Genomic DNA, 13,892 nt, shown 5'->3' with positions numbered 1-13,892 from the left:
GAAGGGCCCCACTGGTGCTCTGGAACCATGGTGCAGCTCTGCCCAGACTGAGCCTCTGGCCTGGTAGGGAGTGTGCTGTTCAAGAGAGGGAACTGACCAGCTTTGTAAAGTGGCTAAGAATAAAAGGGGACGCCCTCCTAAGTACTTTGGGACAAGCTTTCTCCAGCTTGTACTGTGTTCACCTGGGGCTGGAGAGCCCTTTGCTATGGGACTGTCCTGTGCTGCATAAGGCATCGAGTGATGTCCCCAAGTCTCTGTCAGTTGGCTCCACATCTCCTGTTAGGACTATCAAAATGTCTCCAGGTGCAAATGGCTTCTGGAGGTAAAATCACCCCTACTGGGAATCATTGCCATATAACAATGCCTAGAATTTCCAAAACCCACTTACATCTGCCTGGCCCTTAAATATGAGAACACTCTTAATGCCACCTCCAGTAGAATACACATTGAACTTAAGAGTCAGAATAGAGCTAAGGAGGAAGGAAAAGGGGAGTTCTAGGCAGGGGAAGAGGAGACAGAGGGAAAAAATGAGGAAAATAGTTAATAAAATTATTAATAAATAGCCTCTTTGCTGAGGGAATGAGGACTGCATATGGGTTTTTGGAGCTGTTCCAGCCACACCCTTCTAATTAGCTGGTGCCCTCAGTCAATTCTCTGCACTTCTCGAGGTCTCTGTTTTCATAATCTAATGAATGAAGAGGCTAGGATGTCTCTGGAGTCCTTGAGGGAGAGTATCAGAGACATGAGCTGTTCTTGTTGAGGTCATTTTGCTCCGCTCAGACAGAAATCACCAAAGGACAAGGAATAGCTTTCCAGAATTGGTAGGCCTGGGCTCCTGAGCATCCTTGAGCTGACAGATTTGGATGCATGTGGCTCTCAAGCCCTTAGAACTGGAGGTGTGTGGTTCCGGGTTGTAGAAGACAGATGCTTGCAGTTTTAGGTGCTCCCCTGGGGTTGCTGCTCTGGGCCCTGACTACCAACGTATCAGCACTTGCCAAGGCACATCTCTTTGGTTAGTGGCAGCTGTCACAGCACTCAGCACCCACCTATGCCACAGTTCCCAAGGGTGCTAGAACCCTCGGTCCTGGTCCTCAACAGCAACTGTAAAGTTCTCAAGTCTTATGGGTCAGCCTTGGATCTTTGGGCCTTGGAAGTTCTCTGGAGTCTTCCAGTAACTGGAGCGCCAAGTCTGCTTCAACATCTTCATAGCCTTAGGCTTGCTTCTCCATCTTCTCCATCTCCAAACCTTCACCACCCCTCACTAACTCTGCTCCCTGAAGGAGCCACTCCCACTCACTCCCCTGGGCCACCTTCTGGCTTGTCTTTCTACTGCTAAAGCTGCTGCTACAACTGTCATCATTGCCACAGTCATGGCCACTGCTATCCACTCCTCGAGTTAGCAAGTCATCTTGCCCCTACCCAGGACAGCGACCACAAGTAAGCGAGAAAAGGTCACTTAGGAGACATCTTTTATTGGAACTAATAATGCAACACAAACAGATGCCTTCGCTGACTCAAAAAAATACATAGGGAACAGCCTCGTTGTGTTGCTGCGCTCAGAACGGGTATGGCGTGTAAATGTGGAATTGTACTTTGCACCAATAACAGCACGCCTTCCAGTTTCTTCCTAGAAAAATCACAGCCCTTCGTAAGAACTAGTCTCTGTCAACCACAAGCTTTTTGCCGGGTCACTCGGCAAGGACTCTTCCCCACTGTTGAACGTAGGGCAGAGCTCTGCAGCTACAGAACAGCTTCATGCTTGGTCATCTGGAAATCCCTGAGGCCAGCAACAGCCAGAGTGCCATTTGCCAGTGCTGGCCCACTGGAGTAGCTGTAACTGCTACGGCTGCTAGAGTGGTTGCAGGGGTTAACTTGTAGCAGGAGCTGTGGGGTTTTTTTTGTTGTTGTTGTTGTTTTTCACAGTGTCCATACAGTATTCAAAGCCACCAGGCTGCTGTAGAACAACCCAGTCAGTCACCTGCTTAGCTGGCAGCTCCCTGCTCAGGATAACAGAGCATAAAGGATGCGTCCATCAACTGTCAACCAAGGACGGATAAGTGACTGACTTCCCACAGTTTTGCTCATTCTCAAGGAAAAAGAAATGAAAGCTCACACACACTAAAGGCCTAGGAAATGCATATTCCTTTCAGGATAGCCTTGCTAAGCACACAGCTATAAACCCTTAGGGAGAGCTGGGCTCCTTTGGTCTGCTTACTCCAGGGCTGTCCATCTCCCTCCTTGGGCGTCTGCTCACTGCCCACAAGCATGCTGACGCAGCTTCTAGCCAGTTCTGGTGTGAGTCCTCCTGGGGTCTTCCTTATGGTTAGCTACTATACACGAGGCCTACTATACACTCATGCTCTGGTGAATGGCTGCTGTTGCTTTTCATCCCTTGCCCCAGGCTCCACAGCAGAGAGAACTTAACCCAAAAGGCGAGCAAGAACAGATGACAGCCTACAACGCCAAGGCAGAGGGATGCCGATCTCGTTGCCAGGCTGCTCAGAAAATACAGCAATCCGCCGTGGTGCAGTCCTACACTGTACGTGGTGGTTTTTTGTTGACGTGACTGTGCTTTGTTCTTTAAGGAACCAGTGAGGCATCCGTCAGTTTACAGGTGTGGTTTACTTGGAAGAACAGCGTCTGTTGAGCACTTTTCAGCAGCAGGCACTACGAATGCAGAAGGTCTCATCGGCTTTAGTTGCAGATGAAAAACAAGAATCCCAGAGTTTAGGCCTATGCCCAAGATGCAGAGGCTTAAAGGTGGGCAAGACTTCTGCCCTGGGCTGACTTTAAAAGCTCTCATTTCTAAAAGGCCTTACCAAACTACCTGTAGTCGAAGAAGATGTTTCCACCTGAGGTTTTGCCAACTAGCTGGTTGTGCTGGTTAATTTGCTGGTTAGTTTTTTGTCAACTTGACAGAAGGTAGGGTTGTTTGGGAAGACGGAGGCTCAGTTGAGAAAATGCCTCCATTAGATGACCCTGTTACAGAGTCTGTGGGGCATTTTCTTGAGCAGTGAATTGATAGGGGAGGGTCCAGCCCACTATGAGTGTTGCCATTTCTAGAAGGGTGGTCTTGGGTTATATAAGAAAGCAGTCTGTGCAAGCCAGACAGCAGGTGTCTTTAGTCATGACTTCCATTGCTATGATGAAATACAATAGCCGAAGGTGAGTTGGGGAGGAAAGGGTTTATTCATCTTACACTTCCCCATTGTAGTCCATCACTGAAGGAAGTCTGGACAGGAACTCAAACAGGAAAAGAATCTTGAGGCAGGATCTGATGCGGAGGCCATGGATGGGTGTTGCTTACTGGCTTGCTCCTCATGGCTTGCTCAGCCTGCTTTCTTATAAATCCCAGGACCTCCAGCCCAGGGATTTATAAGAATCCTAATTAATCACTAATTAAGAAAATGCCCCACAGCTGGCTCTTACGTTGGCTTTTTCTCGATTGAAATCCCCTCCTTTCAAACGACTCTAGCTTGTATTAAGTTAACATAAAACTAGCCAGGACAGTTGATTCCCTTGCCAATTTGATGCACACACATATCACTTTTAAGCCTTAACCTTTCCTTTCTTGTTCGTCCCCAAGATCACACATTAAAATTAAAAACACAATCTAAAACATTTTACAAACTAAAAAAGTCCCACAGTCTCTATAAATTCAAACACTTTAAAATTCAGTCTATTTTAAAAAAACCAAAGTCTCTTTCAAAACCTAACATCTATTTAAAAATTCAGTCCCTCAACTGTGGGCTCCTGGAAAATAAAAAATAAATTAAACACTTTCTCGCTTCAAGAGGGAAAAACCAGGACACAGTCACAATCTGGGGGGAAAAGAAAAAGCAAGAGCAAACTCCAAATGTATAAATAACTAAATGTTCAATTATTCACTCATGATCTTCTGGGCTCTTCCAAGGGGCCTGGGTCACTGCTCCACACACACGGCACACACAGCTTGTGTCCCACACCTCTGGTAGGCTCCACTCTACCACTACTGCTATTCTTGGTGGTCGTTGCATGGTACCAACATCTTCAAAATGCTGGGGTCTTTGCTGCAACTGGGTGCTACTTTTACTGAAAGTCTCTCTTGAGCTCTCTTCATGGTACCAAGCCTCAACTTCTCTCCATGACTTCTTTTAATCCTGAAATTTCAACTGCTGATGAGGCTGTACCTTATCCAATGGCCTCTCTCAGCACCAAACCTCAGTGGCTTTTCATGACCCCTTCATACCTTCAAAACCAGTACCACTTGGGTGACTCCTACACATTAACAACTTTGGCTACCAATGCAAGGTACAAATTTGGCAGCTCTGTGAGCTGACTCTAAGGAAACACTTCCCAGAGGATTTCACCTCAATGATGCTGCTCTCTTCTTAATTACCACTAATTTCTTCGCTTCAGCTGACCATCATCCATCGTCCCAGTAAGATAAAGGTTTTACTTCAGTGGTTCTGGCCTCTTGTTGATCATAGCTGTTTCTTCAGCTCCAGCTGACCAGACAACACAAAGAGCCTTCACTCAAAAGGCCGGGTAGAGTCTTAGCTTCCCTCTGAAACCTCACAAGACAGGCCACCATCATCCCAATGGTCTCAACATTCTTACTTCCAAGCTACTACAGAACAGCTCACCAAGCTTTTTAATACTAAATGGCTTTTCCCATCCAAAAATTCCAAAGTCCTTTCACAACCCTCCCCAAAACAATACGGTCAGGTTTGTCACAGCAATATTCAATGCTCCTTGTATCAATTTGTCTTAGATAGGGTTTCTTTTGCTGTGATAAAACACTTTGACTAAAAGCAAGTTGTAGGGAAAGAATTTATTTGGCTTATACTTCCACACTGTAGTCCATCATTGAAGGAACTCAAACAGGGCAGGAACCTGGAAGCAGGAGCTGATGCAGAGGCCATGGAGGGTGCTGCTTACTGGCTTACTCCTCGTGGCTCGTTCAGCCTGCTTTCTTATAGCAGCCAGGACCACCAGCCCAGGGAATGGCACCGCCCACAGTGGCCTGTGCCTCACCCATTGATCACTAAGAAAATGCCCTACAACTAGATCCTATGTTAGCATTTCCTCAGGTGGAGTTCTCTTCTCTCAGATGATTCTAGCTTATGTCATATTTTATGTCAAGTGGACATCAAACTTGCCAGGACAGCAGGCTAGCAAGTGGTGTTCCTCCAGGGCTTCTGTTCCTGCCTCTAGATTAATACTTGAGTTCCTATCCTGACTTCTCTCTATGATGGACTGTGATGTGGAAATGTAGGTCACATTAAACACCCCTCCCCCGTTTTTTGGGTCATGGTCTTTATTATAGCATTAGAAAGCAATTGAGGATGGTAGTTTACAAGTAAGTTTAGACAGCCTGGTGAGAAAAACTTACCCATGGACTGATCACAAAGGTCATCTGGCCACACCATCATCACCTTCCCACCCACAATAGGCAGCCTCACCCAAGAGCTATGCAAAGAGTAATATATAGCCATTAAGTGCAAGGCCTGTGCATCAGATGAGGTGTTCGCTGTAACTTAAATAGGCAAAAGCAGGCTGCCGAAGAGGGTGTAACATGTCCTCGTTTATAAGGTTTTTTTGCCATAAAGCTGGTCATCGGGGTACGTGGCAGTAAAAGGTTTATTCTTCTTTTAAGCTAGTAATTTTTTTCCTGGTTTATCTAAAAATGGATTACACTGCTTCCAAAACCAAGTATCGTATAATTTAAACTTCCTTCCTGAGCCAAGCATAGGCAACTGTCCACTGTCACCCAATGTGACCATGATGAGAAAGATATACTTGGGATGGAACAGGACAAGATGGGGAGAGGAGGTTTCTTCACTCGTCCCTGTGAGTATCAAACATTTCTGCAGTCTCCACTGGGATGACGAGTTGGAAGCACGCTCTTGTGTTTGGAATCCTTACCGTAGAGGTGAGGTGGCAAAGCTAACCCACAGGAAAAATCTCAATAAACAGAAAACAACAGCCACGAGGACTAAACTAGGATGAAAATATGGGCACACATCTAAGTAAGAATGCATGACAGCAAGCTTGATGGGCAAAATCAAGCACCAGGAAGACGCTGAATCTATTTTGTTGGGTTTTATTTATTTTTTTAAAGGGGGACAAAATTAAAAATGAATGTGGCAGAAATATCATCATGGTTGACTCTCTGTCCTGTCTTCGTGCATGCTTCTTATGTAGTGCACCATGCTCTCAGGCCTGTAGGATGGCACAGCGGGTCAATGACCTTATTACCAAGCCTGATGATCTGAGTGCTGTCCCTGGGATCCGTGTTATAGAAAGAGAGGACTGACTTCAAAAGTGGTTCTCTGACCTCTACACCATGGCACACAGTTATGTGTGCATGCACACACACACACACACACACATGCACGTACACACTACCCTTCCACCACAGGCAAGCCTGCATACTGTAAAATGCTGCAGGCTGACCTTTATTTTAAGGTCCTGTTACTGATCATGAGGCTATGACAAGCAGCTCATTTCTAAATTAAAATTTTACATTACATATGCTATGTGTATGTATGTGTGTGCACACATACGTGCTTACACATGAAGTCAGAAGTCAACATTTGGAGTCTTCCTCTATCGCCTTCTACCTTATTTTTCGAGACAGGGTCTCTCACTGAATCTGAAGCTCACTGGCTGGCCAGCAGGCCCCAGGAATACCCTGTCCTTGCTGTCCTAGTACCAGGATTATAGGTGTTTGCCACCAAACTCTACTTTTTTACATGGGAGGGGGGTCCTAAGGATCGCATCCAAGTCATTTTGCTTGTGCTGACTAAGCTAGCTTCCCCAGCCTCCCCCCCTCCACACACACAGCAAACAGTACAGGAAGAATTATCTCAGCTAATATATTGAAGGCCTAGGCAATCAATATTCAGTGGCTTCAAGCACTGAGAAGTGTACAGTACTCCCTGACTGTCCACTGTCTCTCAGATACACACCTCTCGGGACAGTTTGGGTCCTGAGGTCCTGGCTATGAAAGGCAGATCCCCCAAGGCTCAGCTCAGCTTCCTACTGTGGTGGTGGTGGCGGCCGATGACCTGTGCCAGCCTCAGCTAGGACCCTGGTGCATGACCTTCAGATATCAAATTAGACCCTCTGCTCCCAGGATGATCTCATAGTCATATAAGGACTAGGGACCTGTCTAGGTAGCTGCCCAAGGTGGCTGGCTACCAAGGAAACTGTGTGTGTTGGGGAGAGGAGGGAGGGGTGTCACTTCTCAGAGAATTTAAAACAGGAGGAATAGGCCCCCTGAAGTTTAATCACTTCCACTAACAATGCCCTCCAGAAACTGGAAAGTATTATCTTATTTAAGATTCACTAGTGGGTCTGATAAAACCAGTGTGCTGTCTCCTTTTCTGTTTCCTACTCGACATGAAGTGAACTTTGCCGCCACACTCCCACAGCCGTGACGTTCTGCTGAGTGAATCCCTTAGAAAGGACACCAGCATTGAGGGGCAAAGGAGACACAAAGCCCCATCCCTAACCCAGAACCTGTCTGCAGCTGACAACCACTTGCAAATGGAAAAAGACTGGTTTTCTCTAACAGGTCTCACTGGGTAGACAAACCACTCTCAGGGGCAGGCGGTAGACAGTTGGCACAAAATGGACTCAATGACGTCTTTGGAGGGTCCTTTCTAGTTTTGTCAGGGCATTTAAAAGAAAATTTTAATTAACTAATTAATTAATTTAATACCTTTGCATATATATGTTATGGCTTGCAGTCCTGTGGTTTAATGGGATTCCTGTGTGTGCAAATGTGTCTCTGCACCTGTGTGTTTCTTGTTCTTCTCCTTTGGCTTTTTCTTTTGTTCATTCTATCCAACTCTGATTGGTTCAGTTTTGTCTTATCTCACTTTATTTTGTTGTATTATTACCCTTTAGGTGAATGTTTCTGTTCTAACAAGAGACAGAAAGGGGGTGGATCCAGATGGAAGGGGAGGTGGCGAGGAGGACCTTAGAGGGGAAAACATACACAGCAGAATATAGTGTATGAAAAAAATCTATTTTCAATAAAGGGAAAATAGAAAGAACGAGACGGGGGGGGGGGAATGGAAGGAAGACAGAAAGCCCCAGAGAGAGTACTGTTTGGATCAGCTAGACCTTGGCTCCAGAAATTTCCAGAAAGCAAAAGGCAGATCACGTGATCACTCTGTGGTTCAGAGAGTCCCCCAAAGGTCTTGTTCCACACAAGATCCCTAAGCTCTTCATATGGCATTATGGGTAGAGAGAGGGCACCTCTTTTTTTCCAGCTGGCTGTGGTGCCTTGAACCTGGAATCTAGGCACTTGGAAGACTAAAGCAGAAAGATTTCGAGGTTGAAATCTTGTCTCAAAAATAATTAATTGATTGATTGATTGATTCCCACCAGTGATTGTTAAGACTTAGCAATACTTTTAATTAAATAATTTTAAATGATCCATTTCTCTCTCACGAAGCCCAGCTTGTGAAATTAAAGCTATAACCATCTTCAGTTAATAGTTATCAAATGTCACACATGAGCATATGTGTCTTTTATGCATTCATTCTATTTTTGTTACAGTATGTGACATATATTATATCATGCTATACTTATCATACAGCCATAAGGCTGGATGCCAAAGCAAAGTAGCAGACCCAAGTGCTAAATTCCAGGTAATGTTTTTCAACCTGTGGGTCGCGACCCCTTTGGGGGGGTTGAATGCTCTTCTCACGGGGCGGGGAATGTGGGGGTGGCTAAGAGCATCAGAAAACACAGAGATTTGCACTATGATCCCTAACAATAGCAAGGTGACCGTTATGAAGTAGCAATGAAATAATTTTATGGTTGGGGGGGGGGGTCACCACAACATGAGGAACTGTATTAAAAGGTCGCAGCATTGGGAAGGTTGAGAACCACTACTCTAGAGAACACTGCTAACAGAAGAGTGTGCCAGAGGGTGAAAGGCATGATGGGTAACAGTAACTGGTAGGAGGACCTAGGACCTGGAGAGTGGCCTTTCAAGACAAGAGTAGGAGAACTCTCTTGATGAGCAGGGACTTCTGGGAAAGAGCGCCCAGCAAGGATGGGCAGCAAAGACCTGAAGCATATGGGCACAGGGAAGCCAGGAGCAGGGTGGCAGCCGCTGAAGCCTCAGTTCATGGAAGTGATGCCACCTGTCTCTGCTCCCTTGAAGCTTCCTCCTCCAGGGAGGTGGCCCAATTTCAGAAAAACCCCAGTGTTTCTGGGAGATTAATAGTATAATCGAAATGCTCCTCTCTGTTCCCCCTCATGACTGACTGACTCGTGATTTTTCTCTCAAAGCGTCACGATAACATTACTAGAAAACCGTGGGGTGGGGTGGGGAGTGAGGGGCGGTGCTGGTTTTCTCGTGGTTGGTCCACTGCGCATGATCATCCGGCTGGGCCCCCAACTCTCCCACTCTCAAATTTATAGGGAAGGAGGAGATTGGCAAACCGGTGGCAGAGCGGGGGAGCGTGTAAGGGCTCTGAATGGACAAGGGATGGTTTCTTGAGTCACTCCTGGGGAGCAGCTGAGTCAGGGAGAGTCTAAAGCCCTGTAGCTCCGCAGAAGCCTTGGAAGGGTGCAAGACCCACAGTGCAGGGGGACAGAGAAAAGAAAGGAATGCCTGGGTGTCCACCAGCCAAGGGTCGGTTCAGAGGAAGAACACAGAGCATGCTCCAGGCTGGGCTCCGGGACCAGTACAACAGCCACCTCAGCACAGCAGTAGATGGAGGCTGCATCCAGGCCGGCACGGTTATGCTTAACATGTGGCCGAGACTCTGAGCTTCTACTGAGCACCCCATTCCCTCCCGGGCCAGCCCACTTCCAGGTGGCACAGGCACAGAGGACTCTTGGACCACCCAGTGCTGCCACATTCTCCCCGAATGGGCACACCCCCACATCATGGGAGCCCCTGGGCAGGGTCCTGAGATGTGAGATGAAGGAAGCACCTCTTGCCCGGACCTTACAGGCTGTGGGCTTTACAACGGGTCCCTCAATGTCCCACAGAGACCCACCCTTTGAAGGCTTGGTCACCGGTCTGTGGTGCTATGGAGATGTGGTAGAGTCGGTAGGGGATGGGTCTTAGTCACTGTGCTGTTGTGGGCTGGCTTCCAGTTTCAGAGAATCAGTCCATTACCATCATGGCAGGAGGAAGCATGGTGACAGGCAGTCACAGGGCTGAGAGCTTTATCCTAATCAGATGTACCTGGACCTGGGCTGAGCCTTTGAAACATCAAAGCCCATTCCCAGTGAATACCTCCTCCAACAAGGCCATGCCTCCTAATCTTTCCTAAACAGATTACCCACTGGGGACTTAGAACGCAAATATATGAACCTATGGGGCCACTGTCATTCAAACCACCGGTGGGGTCTAGAGGAAGTTAGCTATTATCCCTGCGGGATATGCTGGGCTCCAACCATTTCTCTCTCTACTGCTTCTTGGTTCTCATGAGGTGAGCAGCCTCATCCATGACCAAGTTCCCACCATGACTTATAGCCTCACCCCAGAACAGAGCAACAACACAAGCAACGTGCACTGAACCTCCAAATCTGCGAGTCCAGACAAACCTTCCCTTCTGCAAACTGGCACTCGCTGGACCACTGTCCCCATGGCCACTGGACAGCACACTTACCATCTGTGCACAGGGTGAAATAGAGAAGACCATCTATTGAACGGTGTGGAATAATTAGTGTATCCTCCCTTTGGAGCTAGAGCCTGGCTTGTGACTCTTCACCAATATTTATGGTAATATTACCTACTAATAGTATTATAAGAATAATAGAGCTGGACGTGGTGGCCCAACACCTTTAATCCCAGCACTCGGGAGGCAAAGGCAGGTGGATTTCTGAGTTCGAGGCCAGCCTGGGTGAGTTCCAGGACAGCCAGGGCTATACAGAGAAACCCTGTCTCGAAAAAAAAAAAAAAAAAAAAAAAAAAAAAAAAAAAGAACAATAATAAACCCTTCTCCTACTAAAGAGAGGGGCCCACAGGATCATCTTAGGGTTAAGAATGAAGTGGAGAAATATTTTTTAGGTGAGAGGTAAATGAACTTAAAAGGGGGGGAAGCTAAACCCCCCACACAAGGCTAACTTTCCTTCAAAAGAACGTGGTTCAAAAAGGACTGGAGAGAGACAGACAGGAAAGAAGAGATAGGATACAGAGTGCATAGGGGATCACTGTGCCCCTGAGGGACGCTGGGGAAGGTCAGGTACTCCAACGCCTCTCCTCCTGACCCAGGGCACACCACGGTCTGATTGAAGTCCTTTCTCCTTTCTAGGATATCCCCACCCACCAAGTGTCACGCTCTAGGTAGATAAACCCACCTGCCACGGTCCCAACCTCTCGGGCTACACCTGCTTTTTTTTTGGGGGGGGGGCGCTAGAACATCGAGCTCTGCCCCCGGGGTGGGTTGGGGGGCGGCTCCATGATGAGAGCCTCAGAATGCATGTGAAGGCGGCACAGAGGCAGGCTGTACTTTACCTTGACCCAATTTCCGAGGAGCCTCAGGTGTGCCCCAGCCACAGTGTGCAGCCTAGATTCATACCCTGGAGGCACCAGGAAAAGGAGGCTGGGCTGTACAGACGAATCCTCTACACTTGCGCGGTAAGAAGAGACCTCCGGTCGATCCAGGGTACAACCAAGAAAGTCTCAGCCTGGTGCCGCACACGGCATCCGAGTGCTGCCAGCACGGGTGCTAGGAATTCAGGGGACAAAGGGGCACTGTGGACCGAGGAATGGAAGGAGTGGGAGGACTTAGATGGCCAGGCATCCAGTTAGGAGCAGGCACAGCCAGGCCAGAAGCTAGAATCAGGGCAGAGGTTGCACATGTGAAAGACTCTTGACTGAGAAGGAATGGCTTCAGGGTAGACTTGCAGCACACGCTGACCATTAGGAGGCAGAGCACCATACGGCTCTGTGGGCTGGGAAACAAAGCCATTCAAGGAGTTCGGTTTCCAACAAGACAGTGACCTGCAGCCTGGCAGTGCTGTGCAGAGCCTTCATGGCTCTCAAGAACGAAGGCTCCTTCCCCATCCGTGGGGGAGCACCATACCTGACAGAACCAGCTTTCAGCCAGGAGAGCCTCCTTCCCTGAGGTATGAACCCTGATCGTGGATCACGAACAGCCCTGATCACACAGAGCCACTTCTCACCCCAAACCTGGGCAAATCTGAAGGGGTACCCCCGCTGGGAGCCGTCTGTGTTCAGCGGAGGCTGCCTCCGTTTCTCCCTCTTTTTCCTTTCTTCGGGTCTTGATCCCTGAAGCTGTACTCTCATGTCTGGTCCAGAACCTGCTTTTCAGGGAACCCAGCCCCATCAACCCCTTCCCACACAAACAGACACAACGAAGAACACATCCCTAGGTGTCTTCTTAAATGCAAGACGTTGGCAAAGAAAGAAGTGTTGGATGAGTCTAAAGCCAGAGCTACGGGGGCGGGGGTGGGGTGGGGGGGTGGGAGGACATCAGCCAATCCCGGGGATCTGTGCTACCCACTCAAGAACCCAAAATGGCCTACCTAAGGTGAAGGGTCACTCAAGAAACTTCTGCCTAAATCCAAAAACTCTACTCAAAAGGGCAAGGACAGGGTTGGAAGATGCAGGATATGTAAAACATTCAGAAGAAGATGGTGAGAATTAACCCTTAGATGTCAGTAATCACAACAAATACAAATGTGTTATGCTTTCTATGGAAGAGCCAAAGATCATGACAGTGGATACACAAACTGTGAATGTATGTACTCTGTTGCAACGGGAATAAAACAAAAGGCATGCAAATGCTGAAGTGTGTGTGTGTGTGTGTGTATGTGTGTGCATGTATGTGTATGTGTGTATATGTGTGTATGTGTGTATGTGTGTATGTGTGTATATATGTGTGTGTGAATGTGTATGTGTGTATGTGTGTGAATGTGTGTGTATGTATGTGAACATGTGTGTATATTTGTGTGTGTGTATGTGTGTGAATGTGTGTGTATGTATGTGAACATGTGTGTATATGTGAGTATGTGTGTATGTGTGTGAATGTGTGTATGTGTGTGTATGTGTGTATATCTGTGTCTGTGTGTGTGTACATGTATGTGTATGAGTGAATGTGTGTGTGAATGTGTGTGAGTGTGTGTGAATGTGTGTGTATGTGTATGTATATGTATGTGTGTATTATATGAATGTGTGTGTGAATGTGTGTGTGAGTGTGTGTGAATGTGTGTGTATGTGTATGTATGTGTGTATTATATGAATGTGTGTGTGAATGTGTGTGTATGTGTGTGAATGTGTATATATATATATGTGTGTGTGTGTGTGTGTGTATGTGTGTATGTATGTCTGTGTGTGTCTGTGTGTGTATGGGTATGGGTGTGTGTGTGTGTGTGTGTGTATGTGTATGTATGTCTGTGTGTGTATGTGTCTGTGTGTGTATGTGTATGTGTGTGTGTCTGTGTGTGTATGTGTATGAGTGAATGTGTGTGTGAGTGTGTGTATGTGAGTGTCCATGTGTGTGTGTTAGGAATCAGCACTATAAATAGCCCCTTCTCTCACCAAACACTTTGAGCCAATACAATTTTTTTTAAATTCATTGAGTTGTATAGACTTTAAGTGCGGTTCATTTTTGTATGTGTTGTTTTTATTTATTTTCAAGGCTTTCATAATATTTTTTATTAAAAGCTTTTTCAAGAAAGTAAAAGAACCTGAGCATGGTGGCTCATGACTTTATGCACTTAGGAGGCAGAAGCAAGCAGATCTCTGTGAGTTCAAAGCCAGCCTGGTCTACATAGTGAGCTCCAAGACAGCCAGGGATATATAGGGAGACCCTGTGAAGAAAGAAAGAAAGAAAGAAAGAAAGAAAGAAAGAAAGAAAGAAAGAAAGAAAGAAAGAAAGAAAGAAAGAAAGAAAGAAAGAAAGAAA

The 13,892-nt window shown here is 46.8% G+C and overlaps 1 protein-coding gene across 2 annotated transcripts in view; it reads right to left on the bottom strand.

Moving 5' to 3' along the window:
- The window catches only part of St8sia5 (ST8 alpha-N-acetyl-neuraminide alpha-2,8-sialyltransferase 5), a 68,244-nt gene that overhangs the window by 44,285 nt on the left and 10,067 nt on the right, over positions 1–13,892 (bottom strand). The gene's annotated exons all lie outside the window — the stretch shown is intronic.

The sequence above is a fragment of the Mus caroli genome, chromosome 18 (genome assembly GCF_900094665.2).
Source record: "Mus caroli chromosome 18, CAROLI_EIJ_v1.1, whole genome shotgun sequence".
NCBI classification, from domain to species: domain Eukaryota; kingdom Metazoa; phylum Chordata; class Mammalia; order Rodentia; family Muridae; genus Mus; species Mus caroli.
The sequence above is the reverse complement of the archived record's forward strand: the minus strand, read 5'-3'. Positions and strand labels throughout refer to the sequence as shown.